This window comes from Haliotis asinina, chromosome 1, assembly GCF_037392515.1.
Source record: "Haliotis asinina isolate JCU_RB_2024 chromosome 1, JCU_Hal_asi_v2, whole genome shotgun sequence".
NCBI classification, from domain to species: Eukaryota; Metazoa; Mollusca; class Gastropoda; order Lepetellida; family Haliotidae; genus Haliotis; species Haliotis asinina.
Genome location: NC_090280.1, coordinates 58,613,296 through 58,632,075, shown reverse-complemented (window position 1 = coordinate 58,632,075; position 18,780 = coordinate 58,613,296). Strand labels below are relative to the sequence as shown.

Genomic DNA, 18,780 nt, shown 5'->3' with positions numbered 1-18,780 from the left:
AGTGCATACCGAAAGGTATCAGAATGTGCAATGTTGTGTTTTACGTTGAATGTGACCTTTAAGCAAGTGATGTCTACCGGGTAGTCCTGTAAGTGCTCTGTAAGTTAGACCTTTGCTTTGGGTCAAGGTCAAAACCGTTTGGTGTAGTGACAAAGGTGTTGTTTCAAGGGATTAGACACTGGCTTTCTAACAAAAAGTAAAACGTGTTCCGTCAGGAAACGAGGTCTCAATCGACAGATATATGAAGTTGTAGACAGGGAGTCAAACATAAATTCCTAATTATAAGTACGATTTCAATAGCTGTTTTTGGATGGTACCTGGTATATTGAGGCTCTTTCTGTAGCAGACCTGAATGTCATTTTGGCCATACAAAAGATATGTCTGGCTGTGAATATGGCTGACGGTTGGTCATAGCTATACAGCTGTTCTGTTCAATGTTGTGGATTTAATGAATCGTGTTGACATTATCTGTTGCTTTCATAATAAAGAAGCTTTTCTCGGGTGTGTTGGGGCGAGGTAACGTGGTTCAAATGCAGTCGGTAAGATATGTTTGAAGGTTGCCAAGAATAAGTTTGAATGGTGTGAATGAAAGATCTTTTCTCGTGAAATATGCCCTTTCGTTGTACGCATGACTTTTAGCCAGCTTGTTAGCTAACTGCTGAACATACGACAGCATTTAGAGGTTTGAATCTCAGTGTTGGAACTAATGTAGCAGCTGACCGGGAATCAGCCCATTAAGACACTTGGCGTGATCCCAACAAAGTCATGTCATGGGATTAATTATAAAGTGGGTTGAGGTGAAAAGGGATTCATTCATTCATTCATGAATCCTATCATCCTGGACCTTTTAGAAATTTACAACGATCTTTCTACTGGCCGTTGCCAATGCTGCATGTAAGGCAGCGATTATCAAGTAATTACATCCACTGCTGATGCGGTACAATGACACCCAAGTAGAAAGAAATACACTTCATGCATTGAAGCCAACAAATTGAGTATACATACTTTTATTGTTAAGACGTAAAGAAGTGATTTTTCGACGATGTCGTATTGGTCACGGTTGGTTTACTCATGACTGTCTGCTGAATGGGGATAGACTTCCTAAATGTGTCCGTTGCGATGAAGAGTATTTAACCGCAAGTCTCGCATTATAAAGCGACAAATATGAAAGACCTGTTTCCTCATTGTTAGCTACCTGAGGAAAGTTGACCTGTATCATATATTGTGACTATGTAAAGTAAATACCGAATTGCCTGCTTTTGAATCTGATACTATGACACTTTCTGTATAAACTGCCATTACACGCCTGGAATAATGCCGATGCGACCTAAAGCCTACTCAGTGTTGAGACTAATGCTGCAGCTGACTGGGAATCAGGCCGTAAACGGACCTGATGTGATGTCAAAAAGCAACAAAACAATGTGATGTGAATCACAGTTAACTACCTTAAAAATATTCCAAATCACTTCACAGGTATTACAGTGGCAATACAACTTCAAAGTCACTAGTGATTATCCACTAATTTTCTGACCCGTGAAGGTCCGGGGTAGACTAGGCCTTCAAGAACCCATGCTTACCACAAAGGGCAACTATGCTTGTCGTAAGAGGGGACTAACGGGATCGGGTGGTCAGGCTCGCTGACTTGGTTGCCATATGTCATCAGTTCCCAATTGCGCAGATCGATGCTCATGCTGTTGATCACTGGATTGTCTGGTCCAGACTCAATTATTTACAGACCGCCGCCATACAGCTGGAATGTTGCTGAGTGGGGCGTAAAACTAAACTCACTCACTCACTAATTTTCTTGACCAGAAAGACACAACACAAGGGTAACGAACAAAAGCTGTCGTAAATAGTTTCTGTAAACATCTCCTGTATTTCTTTATATTCACAGAACGTATTAAGGCTGAACTGATAATTTAGTGTCATGTGGAATTAATGCCATCAAGGGTTTGCTATATGTGTAAGTGTGCATGAGTGAGATGTGAAGTAATATCCGTTACGAATGGCGTTAAGAATTGACTTCTCACTATCACCTGTTTCTACATATGTTCGTTATGCACTGCACCATCAAGGTGACAGGGAAGTTTTGCACTCCCGGCACTGTGGGCGAGTGACTCAACATATAAAATAATCCATGCACAATAAGATAAAAGGCATTCATGAGATCCCGTCATGTGCATATATAACCACAAAGAAAAGATCAACATGCTCAGACACGGACGACATACGACGACAGTTTTTGAATTGGTTATCGTTACATGTAAACAGTGAGTGTTCGACAGCAATAACAGTCAGCAGTTGACAAACTGAATTCAAATAGTCAATGGTTCTCTATTCCGCTATTATGTTACAGTTAGCATGTACTATGTTGTAGAAAGAGCGAAAAAGATTTTTTTTCCTTTGTTCCATCACACAATATCAATGTCATCCCTGGGCGTGGGACAGGATGTAACTGAAAAGCAAATCAGCTCGCAATACATTCTGTGTTTCAAAGACAGCTTTTTACCATGAAATACATGCTAATTTGACAGTAGTTACTTTTCTAAATACGATCGATACGGTTTGTCAAGTATCAGAGGTTAGGTTAAACAGGGATTACCGTCGTACGAGGGTTGGCTGAAAAGTTCTAAGCCTGAGTGGTTTTTTTCCCCACCAGGTAGAGACAGGTGTTTGCCACCAATGAGGACAATCATTTAGTGAATCATAGACACAAGAACTACAAACGTACTAATAGTTTTACCTCAACTACAGCTCTTTTGGTACACCTACCCTCTGAAATCATCAGAAATGGACAAAACTGAATACAGGGCAGTCATCAAGTACTTGCAAAAGAAAGGGATGTCCCTAACACAGATACATGCTGACATGGTCTCCACTCTAGGGGATGATGCTCCTTCATTGTCCACAGTAAAGAAGTGGGGTGCAGAATTTAAGCGTGGCAGACAAAGCCTTGATGATGACCCACGCTCAGGAAGGCCTTCAACAGCAACCACTCCAGAAAACATCACGCGAGTGCTCGATATGTTGATGGATGATCGACGATTGACTACTCAACATATTGCTAGTGTAGTGGGCATCTCTCATGAGAGGGTTGAGCATATTATCACCAACGAATTAGGAATGACTAAAGTTTCTGCAAGATGGGTGCCAAAGCTCTTGACAGCAGAACAGAAACGTGTCAGGTTCCAGACGTCCCTTGACAATCTGCGTCGTTTTGAAGCAGATCCCGATGATTTTGTGGCACGATTTGTAACCATGGATGAGACCTGGATACATCACTTTCAACCAGAAACAAAACTACAGTCAAAACAGTGGAAGCATCCTGATTCACCAGCTCCGAAGAAAGCCAAGTCTGTTCCTTCAGCTGGAAAGGTGATGGCATCAGTCTTTTGGGATTCCAGGGGTATTCTGCTCATTGATTATCTTGAAAAGGTCAAACTATCAACGGCAGATACTATGCTGATCTACTGCACCAGTTGCGAGAAGCAATCAAAGCCAAACGACGAGGGATGATCGCTAAAGGTGTCCTCTTCCACCAAGACAATGCGCCTGTTCATAAATCGGTGGTGGCCATGTCAACAATCCGCGATTGTGGCTTTGAACTCATTGACCATCCTCCTTATTCACCTGATTTGGCTCCTTCTGACTTCCACCTGTTCCCCAAAATGAAAAAGGAACTCGCCGATCGCCATTTTGCAAGTAATGATGACGTCATTTCCGCTGTGACTGATTTGTTTAGGGTAGCTGAAGAAGATTTCTTCCTGACCGGGATTCGGGCCTTGCAGCATCGCTGGCAAAAGTGTGTGAACTTGGAAGGGGACTATGTTGAAAAATACCTGCTTTGTCCTTTTGCAAGACCTGCACATATTAGTCTTTGAAAGACATTGACATTTATGTGCAGGTGCTCTGGAAAACCTTGTCCGACACGATATTCCTTCCAATTTAGTTATTGTGTGCATGCTGTATTTCAATTTTGGAAATGTGCTTAAAACATATTTATTTTGATTCTCAAAGAATCTGGTTCGTTTAGCAAGCGAAATATTGTTTCAATTAACACTTCACCAGTACTATACAATTTTACAGAATACACAAAACCGGATACACAAAAAACGACAAGTTATAGCATTGTGATTAGAGGTATATGGGGTTATAGGAGTCCCTTTTTATCCACCGAGCCAAGTCCTACACGCCCTGGTGGGGTGTGGATTCACGGGAGGGGGTAAGGGAGGAGATGACCAAGCCAAGGAAGACACAACTACTCCATACGCTATCATGGTCTTCCTTACTGCTTGAAGATTGACCTTTTCTCACTGTGGTCTATGATGACTTCGGTGAACTGAAAAAACGTATTCACTGTGAAAACCAGAAAATAGTTGAATCCGTCCACGATTTTATTATACAACACAAAGCTTGATTTTTAATTTTTTAACAGAAAACTAATTAACTTGTCAAAAACCTTCTGACAAATGTTCAGTGTTTCTACAAAGAGCTAGTCAGACACAACAAACCGTAACTTTATTTTACATGTTAACTTATATGATAGTTGTATTTGATGTAATGATATGTATGCATATGTTATTATATAATAGTTCATATGGATGACGACACATGCTTCATTTATATTTTGTATTATATGTTGCATGGGTGAGGTACTGTAAAGCTTGTTCACTAGTCCCAATCACAGTTTCAAAAAACACAAAAATACAACAACATAGAGATGTGTGGAGACAACAGAGACATATGGAGAACAGCAATGTCATAACTGAACAGAAATCATTCTATTGGTGAAGCCGTGTGGGATTAGTTAAACAAAGAAATCTAGTCGACCATGCCTCCTAATCCTCTTACTCCTTAAACAAACAACTTGCCTGGGCTGTCTAAAATAGAATTGAAAATTTTGTAAATTCGATTTTTCGGGTATTACGTAAGGAGATAATCAGACGTCAACACTATGGCGTTCGATGCTCCGGACATGAAGGAAAACAAAATACGTTATACAGTACAGTAATGTGGTCACTATGAGCGAGGTAGACAGTCTGATGAGCACAGCTCATTACGGAAATCTCTTGTCTTTGAAGCTGGTCGTTGAGACGCTGAAGCCTTCTGTTAAGTTCTCCTTTACTCTTTATTGTGGCCACTGTGTTACAATATGCAGTTTACATTGCTCACAGACCCTCGATTCACGATGATGCCAACTTTCTCGACTACTGTTCGTGCGACGACTATCATTCAGGAATTGGTTCCACAGCTCATTCTTTCACCGATGCCTTTGTGTATGTGTTTTAGCTCGTTAATAAAGTAGAGACGAGTCTTCTGCTATTCTCAGGCACACGTTCTCCAAGGCAGTCGACGCTCCGGGTGTCATTATGTAAATAGAGCATCAAAACAAGCTGAAATCATGTATTATATTAAGATGGTACAAACTACAGTCGATTCGAACCACTGCTTTACAGTTCAATGACTACCGTGGATGCATGCTTTTCCCACGTGGCGAGTTAAAACTTAATGACCTATTCTCCCTCGCAAGGCCACGTGAACCAATCAGAAATGGACATTCTTAAATGGGGTAGGAGAAATGTGCCCTGTACGTTCTTATGAACCTTGAACTTTCAGGTACATTTCATCAGTTGTGTACAAATACTGGTCTAGAATAATGTTTCAAACACTTTAGTCTTAAATATGTATTGATGCAGGGTCTCCATGTTCTTGTTTACGTCCCGCTCGTCAAACGTCAGAATAAATTTACAGGTATCAAAGCAGACTCACTCGCTGGGCCACTAGCAGTAAACAAACCCAAACAAAGCAAAAACAAATAAATCAATTAATTTAAACAAATAGATGGAATACTAAAACCCACCAAATTATGCACGCCCCATTTAAAAAGATAGAGTGCTAAAGTGGCAAACCGGTAAAATATGCCAAGATTCAAACTCAAAACTATACAATCGTATTTTACTCGATAAATCAGAATGGTCTCAATGTCACAATGTGGGAAGTTAAAGAATCAAAGCAAAATATTTTACATATTTATGTACGATTTATTTAGCAAAGCCAGAAGAATCCCCGACAAACACGGCCGCTTCTCCTCAATATGTGGGTTTGTGAGAGTGAGGGTACTCCCTACAAGGCTCACTCCCATTAGTTAACAGGGTGTCCTCCCAATTTATGTATTTTTTACTCGATAGTTACGGAAAATTAATTAGGCGATGTGGGTATGTAATGCCTGGTTGATTTCTCAGGATTAGGTGAATTGGGTATGGGGGAGTCGATATACTATGATCATAGGGGATTTAGCAACCATGTTGGAGTGAAAGAATGACAAAACTCTGTGATAGATTAATGAGTGTCTTTTTTAAGCATTATGAAATTGGGAATGGTAAATTAACACAAAAATGCCCTATACCTGCCCAGCATGTCATACATACATGTATCATAAAATTATAATTTATCAACTGAATAATACATAAAAATACTCTTATGATTATGTATAACATCACATTTTAGTGAAAAGTTGTATGCGTTGAGCTTCTGTGCTCTCTGCTCAATATATTAAGGATGGTGATGTAGACGAAGGTTACGCAGGAAAAGCAGGTGAAGTGGGTATACTACGTCAGGCAGCTGTGCAGTCAACCAGATAGTTTGTTGTTTTAACCTGTCTGACAATTGTTACGTCTGACCAGGGAGACGATAACAAGCTGATGTTAACACATGTGATCTAACGATAGTTTTGCGGTCTTTAGCATGTTTTGGAAGGGGTGGCCGTGGCGTATCATTTATTCTTTCATTCATTCACATATGTACTTCTTTCTTTTAATATTTCTTTCATTCATTCACATATATTTCTTGCTCTTCATTCATTCATTGTAAGATTTCGACTGATACAGTAACCTGGCTGAAGTACTGTTAAACGCAGCCGCAGTTGCGATGGAAACGAACCAGGTCACTGTGTGCATTGAAGCATAACGAGGCACATACTAATTAGTACAAATGGTAAAGAAAAAAAGCGAGTGACCTATCCCTGTTGTAGATTATTTCTGATCTGACAAATAGGAGAATACCCCATAAAACCTCAGACGAAGAAAAGCCGGGACGGGCAAACAGGAAGTACTAAAAATGGAGACCACACTATTAATACGAAACATGCTAAACTGGGTAGGTACACTTAAAACTACTAGGTAAGTATATTTGGCGAATGTCAGTGGGATTGACAAGACATATTTCAATACAGTTTAAAGATCTCACAACACTGTTTATTAATGTGTCCCAGCATAGTCACTGAAGTTCGGTCACTCTTGATGAGGGCTCTCACAAATAATTTCAACTTCATAGATATAGCTTGAATTTTGTTATATTTATAGAATACCTAAATTCAAAAGAATCTCAAGGCTTAATATTCTAAGTGTACTGTATATGTTGCTGTAAGTAAAGGTCTGTGTTCGGGATCCGTGAAGATCTGGTGTAGAAGAGGGCTTCAGCAACCCATGCTTGCCATAAAAGGCGACTATGCTTGTCGTAAGAGCGACTAACGGGATCGGGTGGTCAGGCTCGCTGACTTGGTTGACACATGTCATCAGTTCCCAATTGTGCAGGTCGATGCTCATGCTGTTGATCACTGAAATGTCTGGTCCAAACTCGATTATCTACAAACCGCCGCCATATTGGTGGGATATTACTGAGTGCGACATAAAACTAAACTCACAAAATTAAACTGAATTCTCATTAGAATTTCATCTATTTTTAAACCATATGTTTGCAAAATAAAGAAAACAAGCAAACGAAAATATTTTCGTCCACGAGCGAGATTAGTCGAATTAAGACCGGAATGATTTCATCTTTTTTTTTTGTCATGATACTTATAAACACACTTTCATTCATAAATTTACAACTTCCAAGACAATAAAATAAAACTATGAAAATTTAAGTGGAAGTCCAGATTCTTGTACTTGTTACAAATTAGCGGTATTAAGTCAAAATGAGTTGAATTTTGTGCCATGATACTTATAAATGTATCCTCATTCATTTACAACCTCCAAAACACAGGAAAAGATGTATTTTTGAGTAAAAGTAATTATTCTGGCATAGTTTTTAAAAGTCGCCATGAATTCGCAAAATTATGTCAAAATCAGTTGAATTTTGTGTCATGATACTCATAATGGCACTTTCATTCATTTACATCCTCCAAAACATTAGAAAAGATGTATTTGGAGTGAAAAGGAAAAATGTTTTTCGCCCATGGGCGAGATGTTTTTGAACGTCGGTCTCAATTAGCAGAATTAAGTCAAAATGAGTTGGATTTTGTGCCAAGATACTCATAAATATATCCTCATTCATTTACAACCTCCAAAACACAGGAAAAGATGTATTTTGAGTGAAGGCAAATATTCTTGCCCATGGGCCAAAATGTCTTTCTCCCATGGGCGAGAGTTTTTAAAATGGCTCTCATTTAGAGGAATTAAGTCAAAATGAGTTGAAATTTCTGTCATGATTCTCATAGATGTACTTTCATTCATTTACTTCCTCCAAAACATTGGAAAAGATGTATTTAGGATAAAAGGAAATATTCTCGCCCATGGGCCAAATAGTTTTTCGCCCATGGGTAAAATTTTGTTAAATCGCTCTAAATTAACGGCATTGATTCAAAATGAGCTGAAATTTGTGCCATGGTACTTATGAACATACCTTCATCCATTCACAACCTCCAAAACATGGAAAAAGATTTATTTTGAGTAAGAGTAAATATTCTCACCCATGGGCCAAAATCGCTCTAAATTAGCCGAATTAAGTCAAAATAAGCTTATTTCGTGTCACGACACTAATAAATACACGTTCATTTATTTAAAACCTGCAAAGCAGGGAAAAAACATGTATTTTCAATGAATGTAATTATCCTCGTCCATGGGCCAATATGTTTTTCACCCATGGGCGAGATTTTTTAAAATCGCTGTCAGTTAGCAGAGTCAAGTCACAACAAGCTGAAATTTGTGTCATGATACTTATTAACATTGTTTCATTCATTTACAACCTCCAAAACATTTATTCTGGACGAAATTAAACCCTCTCGCCCATGGGCCTGCCCATTGGCCACTGTTGGCCCATGGGAATGCCCATGGGCGAGCGAGTTTAAATTATGAGTTTTCGAAAAAACATTTTTTCATTTTTTCATCCTTGGCACATATACATAACAGCTGCATGTTTAATTTTGCCAAATCCCTTGTGAGAGAGTGGCCACAGTGCTTAGAGTTTCTGGACTTTTGTGAGTCCAGAATTAAATTGTGACGTGTTATTATATAATTCTAGGAAGACAATGTCACTACAGGTTACAATAACCTTATCGTCATTCTAATCAGATCATAATATTTTCTGTAGTGGTATCTTATGTGTAATCACGAACAGCCGTTCAGGAGTCACTACATTACTATCTAGCTGACTAATATGCCCGCAGTATGCTTACTCAGGTTCATTGTTCTGTGCATATGTCGACACTTGTTATGATATCCCAACCGGGGGAGCGATACTCATTTTTCGTTGATCACTGGATAGTCTGGTCTAGATTCGATTATTTACAAACCGCCTGTTGCTGAGTGGCATGTTTAACTATAAACTCATCACCACTCTCAACGAACAGCTTAGTTCAATTTTCAGATTTGGAGACAAAAGTAGAAGTGACCGAGAAATATGTCCTTTTGTGCATTTATTAACATTTGGAATAACATATATGAAACTGAAAAGCCACTTTCTGAACGGAAGAAACAAATTACATTGCTTGAAATGAAAGTACGTAGCCTCGTTCTACACTCAGGTCAAAATCGTGATACTAAGTGAAACCTTCAGAAAGTATTTGATCCATGTATACGACCGATTACTACCATCTTTAAACGTTGCTTTCAGTACATCTTTCATCAGAGGGCGGTGGAGTAGACTTGTGGTTAAAGCGTTAGCTCGGCACATCGAAGACCCAGGTTCCATTCCCCACATATTGTGCCCATTTCTAGTGCCCTCCACGTGATACTGGAGTACTTCAGCGATAAGTACCTTAGTTTTCAGATTTAGGGATAAAAGTACAAGAGAATGAAGAAATAGACGCCCTCTGAAGTACAGGTTGTTCAGCTTGAACTGAGCTACTCTACAAATGCAGGTCAAACGGCACAAACGGCTGGTCGAGTTCACTTTATCAACTAGGGGAGCTCGTTGCCTAGAAGCTCGTATAGTAAGCATTAAACCATCTGCAGATAATTGTTTAAAGAACGTTAGCACAATGCTGTCGATTTCTCAAGAATGAGATATCAAACACCGACATTGTCTCGGCTGTTCGGACACCTTAACGATCACCTAAAAAAGGCGCACCCCTTCACAATAATAGACCCAACCAGTTGTGACACGCTCACGCAATGCATTTAGTATTCACTTGGTCAGGTGAAGCTGAACAACCTGTATTTATTAATATTCTGAATAATATCTGTCAAACTGAAAAAAACTACTTTCTGAACAAAATAACTGAGTACATTGTTTACAGACGAAATGGAAGCAAGGAGATTAATTTTATACTCAGGTCAAAATCATGATATCAAATTAAGTGACGCCTCCATATAATATTTGATCCATGTATACGACCAATTATCTTCTTCATTTCTGGTGTCCCCTGTCGTGATAATGCTGGAATACTGATAAAAGTGGCGTAAACATCTTGATTCTCTCACTGAAGACAAGTATTTCTAAAAGCCGCGATATTGCTGGAATATTGCTAAAGGCGATTTGAAACCATACTCATTTACTCATCCCTAGCCACGACCAGCAAAGGATCGGGTGCTGTAATATTTCTAAAAGCGGCGTAAAATTTATGTCACTTGGTCTGCAGACCCGTTCTTTTCATGAGTGCACAAGACTAAAACTGCTTATAGTATCTCTATAACACGACTGAAGGAATATGAGATCAGAAAAACTGTTTGTTTTGCTTGATTAGTTTTTTTGTTTCACTTCTGAATGCAAATTCAGTGCGTGCGGAAGATCAGATTACCTGAGACGAATCTAAAATCATGAGTCACAGTACGCAAGGGGGGCACACCACGCAAACAATAGCCACCACTATCCTTGCTGGGTTTCCAGTTTTTTACAATGTAGTCCGTAATACGATCGTAGCTTTGTAGAATGCAATGTTAAACAAGCTTGAGCTCTGTGCCAGTTACTGTTGTTTTAGTACCTTTAGGGTAACAGTCGTAACTTACGACAGCAGCATAACCTATTTTTTTTCCTAGCTATTTCAATTCATGTTAACTTTCTTTTCGTAAGTTCGAGATTTTTTTGGTAGTTAGTGACACTTTCTAAGTTTCTTCATTTCAATTACTTTCTCGCTATTTTCATATTTATTATATCAAACGCTCGACTATTTTTTCGTCCTTTTTGTAATCTGGATATTTCACTTACTTTCTCGACATCTTCCGGGTTTTTCGTTTTAAAGCTTCATTGCCCAGGCACTGAAATTACGGATTTATATCTAATTCCTTCGAATGTTTCTTGACATTGTATCTTTTTTTAAAAAGCAAACAAACTTAAAGCAAAATATCAAATAACAGAAATCGAAGTAAAAGACGAAAACTAAAACTTTCGAAAAATATACACAGAGGCAAAATGTATTGTGAAATTTAATATTTTCACTGATTCTCTTGAGCATGAATTCTTAGATTTTGAACCAGAAGAATATTGTGCATCGAATTGCTTGAAATACTAGTATACAAGACGAGGCCTTCAGGGTTGTAAATATTTTCAGGCAAACACTGTCTTAAGAGATGAACATAGAAAAGTAGCTGTGATCATCGTTCTGGAGAACGTCCAACAATCCTCGGGTAAACTTATAAACGGAGAACTATTTGCATCCCTGAGTCCGTCGATTCAACATCCACAGACCGTGCCTTTTGTGGCTACCTTCCAGTATCGATCCCACGTTTGGGCCGACTAATTTGAAGCACACACTTCGAGTTTTTCGGCTATTCCAGCACACCGGCCGCATATGTTAATTATTCCAATCTATTAAAGATTAGGATAAGCTTGGCCAGCCACGGTGTAGAGGTATTAAGTTCCCTGTGAAATAATATCCATAGAATTTTAACCTCTGCTTTAAAGATGTTAAAATGTGAACACAAATTAGACGTATTACTTACCTTATCAATGTGCTGCTTGTACAATTCACTCTCAAGTTTTTGTATGAAAACCTGTTAAACTGTAGCAGGCGAGATCATTGATAACAATTCAATAAACGTTGACAGCAATTAGTTTTGCAGGTGAACACTTAATCAACCTTGTATGATTTTTTTCAGTATCTTTAGTGTCAGTTCACAACCAATTGCAAGCATACATCTCTTTGTTTATTCAACAAGGTGAACACAAATCAGAAAGGACCATGTCAAAAGAAGTACATGTCATTTAAGCATGGCGAATTCACTGCATTCAAACTGAACTCGTATCATTCAAAACGTACGAGGAGAGCAACATTTGATACATATGGGATATAGAGAGGATACTAAACGACCTTCCGTGTAATACCACTTTTATTCGCTCGTTTGATGCTAAATCTTTAACGAGTTCAATAAAAATGATATTTCACGGAAGCGAATTTAGTATTGTGTTTATTACTCGCCAACATAAATTGACAGAAACTGCCGCGAAATTCCCTAAAGTGTGAGGACTCTCAGCTCTCCGCGAGTCAAGCAAGGTCTAATAAAATTGCGACATCGGCATTAACATTGTGACGTCACAACTTTGAACCATTTTGACGTCATACGTCAAGCGGTATTACACTAGTGCAACACTGCCGTAAAAATAATACACTGCAGTATCTTCAACGGGCGAGTAATAAAGGTGTGGTATCATAGCAAAAAAATCTACGTCTGTTCATTGAAGATGCTGCCAGTAGGATTGTAGAGCTACAATCAACACCAAGGATGGTGAAGTGACCACGTATTGTGACCACCAGCACACAACCATCACCCAGATGAGAGCAAGATCTCTGCATACCTAATGTCGTACTGATAGCTTAGTGGTATCTAGTTTTCCCCAACACGTGTTATTTTATGAGATCATCACGCTTGGCAGGTTCACTACAATAGTGCTGTGTGTATAGAAAGACAACCCACACTCCCGATCCAGTTTCCGCAAATGACCTTTAAACTCCGTATCATTCCTAATAATGGGCATGTATTTTGCGAAATGCCGCATGCGTGCATGAATCGCAAACCAGCGAACAACTCTGAAGCGAGAACATCGATATGGAAGTATCCAGAGGAACTGACAACTCTTTCGATTGGCATTACGCGAACGAATAAGTCTTCTCTTCACAGATCTGTGACCACATTTCTTCTTCACGACAGGACACGTGTCTACAGACTGAAGCTCACAACATGGCCTGTATCACTGTACCTAATGTGGTGCTGCAGCTGGTAACGTGAGTTACCAGCATCCCAACATGGCGGCAGGTAGATCGCATGGCGATAATTTCACTCGAATTAGCAGTCTTCCACGTGTATACAATCAAAGTTATTTAGTACACAGATACACCTTCATGTTGCAAATACATTGAATGCACCGAATTTGCTTATTAATGTGTATGTGATGTAGACAAGCATTATTGCTTAACCGACATCCAGACTCTGAGTCATCATTAGAAAAGAGGCGAGAATACCAGGCCTGCATCAATGTGCAAATTGAGTACACTCACTACTGACCGTGTGAAATTCCTTAAGCTTCTTGAGTGGTAGCTCATTTACATATGCTCGACGCGATGTTCTCACGATATCTCAACCCATTTATCTTTTCACGTATCAACATTTCATTAGTACTCATTCTGATTGTTGTTGGGGCGGTGTGACAGTCCAGTGTCAACAGCACTACCATCGATCTGAGCAGTTGGGATACGATGACGTCTGTCAACCAAGTGCTCGAGCCCGTCAGTCCGTTCCAAGCAGGGTTTACAGAAGATCAATTCCAACTCGGATCTTAACTGTTGTAGTGCAAACTTACTTTCGTGAAATTCAAATGTAATGAGACAGAGAAAGATGAATTACTATAACTCTTTTGTTCCAATTGAAACTACTTCGGTGGATCGTTGTTTTTTTTTGCTTTTGTTTTTTTTTTGTTTTGTTTTGTTTTTTTGTTTTTTTTGGGGGGGGTTCTCTTTTTTTACATTTTTAATCTTATTACTTATTTATTTTTTGCATTGACGTATCAGAGACGTAGTAACAGACATCATCGCTATAGATAACGTTAAAGCGCACAGGGTACAGACAGCTGTTTCAATTTCCTGGAAAAATGATCATACAAGCATTATTTTTTATGAAAAGATATATGATATTTCATTATAATTAACTCACGATTTAAGCTTTATAGCGCTTACGGCGTTGCAATCTGACCCGTTCTATGAAGGCGCGACACAGATGCATCGGGATGGTACAAAAACTGTACCAGCCTTACAGCTAGAACTGGATTACTAGCTTCAGGATCTGCACCGGCCCATTGATAGCACCTGTACTTTGATTGTTCTTCTGCCCTACCAGGACAGAAACCAGGGGTCAAAATGACTTGAGATCGTACTGACGCGAACCACCTGATACCTCCCACTGAAAGTAGGACAGGATTCTTGAGTGGGTCACCTGATTCAAACAAGCGTTCATCCCTATTAGTCTTATATCAGCGTGTCTTGAGGCCAGATGAGATGCGTTTGGACGGGGCAGTGTGATAGTCAAGGCATTCATGGTTTCTTTCAAATTACAATAGTGAGTTATTCCGTGAGGCGGCTGATGTGACTTAATTAAGATCCACAGTCAAGGACAAGACAGTGTTGGAGTACTGTGTATAATATTCTTTACAGAAGAAGGATCAGTCCAAGGTAATACAACGTTTGTATATGTCCATATTACACTTCTGATGGTTATGTCTATTGGTATTTAAACACTAGTTAATTGAACTGAATTAGAAGAGTAGAGCTGTAAATAGACAAATAGGGCCTTTGACGATATTGCCAATATTGAGAAAAGTTGCATTAGAATATCATATGTCTATTGGGTTTTTTGTTGTTTAACGCCGCACTCAGCATATCTCCAGTATGAAGGCGATCAGAAGTTCCAATGATCAACAGCATGAGCACCGATTTACATAATTTTGATACGACGACATGCATCAGCTATGCCAACGAGTCTATTCACCTGATGTCTTATGTGACAAACATGGGTGCTGAGGATACTTATGTTTTGTTTGTTTCATGCAAATGGTATTAATTTCAAGAATGATGTTTGTACAAAACGCATTGTTTGGAATACACTATGAAAAGGGACCGTTAATTCTGGTTCGTTATATGTAACTCGCAGGTTGAATAAAAATGATATTATTGTACAGACAAGAGACATTACTTAAATGGCTTATTTTCTAAAATATTAATTTACAATAAAACCAATTCGTAATTTTCTCCACAAATCTCAAAACAGTGTAACGCCTCGAAATCTGGCTCTGGCATATGTGAGTTCGAACCTAGGTTCTTGCTGATTGTGTTTGGATTTGCGTGTACAGCGTAATCTTGCAAATTATGCTTTACCAAAGCGGCCAATGTCTAAGATGCAAACGAGACTCTCCAGAGATGGGCATTGTGATGTTATATTTATTCCTTTCATTGCATGGTTCCCACGTCAATGCCAAAGAGACCATCAACAGATGGGTATTCTGATGTTACATGTACATATGGTTTGCAAGTCAATGTGAAAGAAACATCTACTGAAGAGAATTGAAATATTATTATTCATCATTTCGCAACAATTCTGCTGCATCGCACTGTTTTTTACGTCTAGATATAAAAGTTAAAATGTGCTCCTTGAACCAATGTCTCACTGCTACCCAGCTCAGTGAATTAGGTCATTTTCGTGCGCAGCATATAACAAACATCTCAGACCCTATACAAGATTGTAGCTTGTAAGCATACTGACGATAAAGCCATACAGAAATATCATCACATGTAATATACAGCTGATTTGGAATACAATATTGTCCGTAAATTATAAATTTTGGTTGAAGGTCAGGGAAGTCGCGATTATTCACAATATTTATGGCGGCGGTCTGTAAATAATAGTCTGGACCAGACAATCCAGTGATCAGCAACATTAGCTTACATCTGCGCAATTGGGAACCGATGACACGTGTCAGCCTGTCAGCGGGCCTGACCACCCGATCCCGTTAGTCCCGTCATACGACAAGCATAGTCGCCTTTCATGGCAAGCATGGGTTGCTGAAGGCCTATTCTACCCCGGACCTTCATGGGTTAAAAAGGAAAAAGGAGTAAGAAATGACCTACCTGACCTAAATCTCGATCCTGTAGTCAGGCCTCGTGTCACAACCCATATCGTACATGTTTGCTCATGGTCTTAACAGGTCGAACAAATATGATACCAATTATCTAGCTATAAATCAAGATGGCCTTAGATACAACGACATATTCCTGATACTACGCAAGGTCTAGAAACAGAGTGTCCTTGGTGAACGTGTTATCCCTGATATTGACAGACCCGTTATCCATGACATGTGTCCTTATTATGCAGAAATCTAATCGTAATAGCATTACGTAATATTATAATATAACATCCCGGACATCCAAGATTCAAATCCTCACCAACCCTAACTCATCTCCTTTGTAAACACCAATGTCACAGAACTCCTTGTCCTTTTTCCAAAGATCAAGTTACGGCAAATGCAGTTCTCTTCATGCGCTATGTGGCAAAATAGTGACAGACTGATCGGTAAAGTTAAACCGCCGAGCACTAATTTCCACCTTTTGGGAGATCAGAGCTATCTTGGAAAGAAAGTCCGAGACAAACTCAAGGTTTGGGCTAAGTATCTCGTTTGAAAAAGAAACACCCAGGAGCTCAGAGCTATATTCCAGAAACAAGGTCAAAGGCACACACAATTTATCTGTGTCAGTCTTTTAGTATTCCTGTGTAGGTGATCGGGTTGCCTAACAAGAACGATCATGTCTCTCCACTACTTTCGTACTTCTTTTATTATCAGTCAAATTTACAGGTTCAGCTTTTGTTGACGTGTAGCTAGAACAGTTTGGCTTCCTCGCCTGGATGAAGTCGTTTGGTCGTGAACGTGAAATAAAGGGCTTACCTTTCGAGTCCGACCAGTCACTTCCCACTTGCTATCGCCCACGGATGATTTTAGGGGGGAATGTTAAAATAAAACTGTATGGAATATTTTACAAAATCTAGTTTAGAACACTGACTGAAGTAAGTGCTACTTCAAAACTTGTTTGTGAGTGCAACTCTGGATGTATAGTGTATAATCGGGGCATGGAATGCCGGCAACTGAAGGTAGATCACCATGCTAGGACCATAGGGACTTACGTTACTTTGCTACCTACCGTATTTATATCATCCACTCAGTTGTTAGCGACTTTTCAGCAGTTTAGTCACAAAGTAAAACTAGAAACATTGTACGATTAAAATTCTGACAATGATCCACAAACATTGACAAGCATCCTCCGAAAGTACAGTCACACACAATAGTGATATATCAATCTAGATTCTTGTGACCCACGCACTCATATCCCTAGACATGGACAGTGTAAGACAAGCTTAGGTAAACTGTGTTTAGTGTCATTAACCTGGACATTCAGTTTCCAAGGCAACAAGATTTTCTGAAAGGTGGAAGTTGTCATCCTGATTTTGTGTCCGATATCTTTTACTGCTGCTGAGATACACCATAGGACGTGTTACTAGTTTGGGCTAAGGAGGAAGCGGGCGAACTCCTGAACATGTTTTCAACTTACATAAACTAGGTCCTATGACAAAATGTTCATAGATATGCCAAGGAGGATTAATATAAGATGGTGATTGTGTGGGTGTGTTTACAATACATTTCATGTCAACCAAGCCAGTTGTTGCATCAACGAACAGTGGTCTTTTCACGCTCATTCTTACTAATGAGGTGCAATTGATGTCGTCAGCCAGTTGTTCAAAATCCAACAAATATTGCGCCCTGTAGTTCCATTAATCACAAAGTCATATACTCGCCATACCCATTAAACACTGTTTCAGGTCTTCTGTTCGTACGTTGGAATGCGCGAAAAGTCAAAGTTGGCAAAACGATACGTACGCTACTGTCGCCATACTGTCATTTTGAAGTTGCAGTTTGAGTTTCAGCTTAAGTTTTTAAAGAACAATATGCTGATTACATAACATTCAGGTGAGAGTGAGAAACCATCAAAATCGGAATAGTTCTAGAGTGTTGAACGTTGTCGCCGCAACTTTGGACACATACGCTGTGTTCTTCCAGATGGCAGTATCGTAACTTACCTTTCTGGTTTCAAGTAAGATCAATATCAATGATTTATGCTCAAAACATTTACTAATTTAATTACGATAGGATTTCACTATAACTATAGTTCAATATTGGAAAAATATGCGTAGATGCGTAGAAATCAGTCAATACATACGTTACAATGTCAATAATGACTTCAATTTCTATACCACATGACGCAAAACATTATATCAACAACACGTATTTCCAACATTGTAAAACAGCTCATATCACGATAAGTAGTGCGTACAGATTTGCAAAAGAGAAAAATGAAAATATAGATACGTAACCGATACATACTTTACTAGGGAGTACGGAATTAAGTGTTCCAAACACTATGATTGGTTTTTGGCTATACCTACATTTTTGTGGCGACAGTCATCAAACAGCAGACACATTTTGAGAGAGAAACCACATGAGTTTTGTAGGGTTATGTTGTTTAAATTT

The 18,780-nt window shown here is 39.1% G+C and overlaps 1 protein-coding gene across 1 annotated transcript in view; it reads left to right on the top strand.

The window, feature by feature from the left end:
* The first annotated feature begins 14,670 nt into the window (after window positions 1-14,670).
* The window catches only part of LOC137281468 (xanthine dehydrogenase/oxidase-like), a 42,832-nt gene continuing 38,722 nt past the window's right edge, over window positions 14,671-18,780 (top strand). The window contains exon 1 of the mRNA XM_067812715.1: window positions 14,671-14,878. The gene's annotated coding sequence lies outside the window, so the exon portion shown is untranslated. The remainder of the gene's footprint in view (window positions 14,879-18,780) is intronic.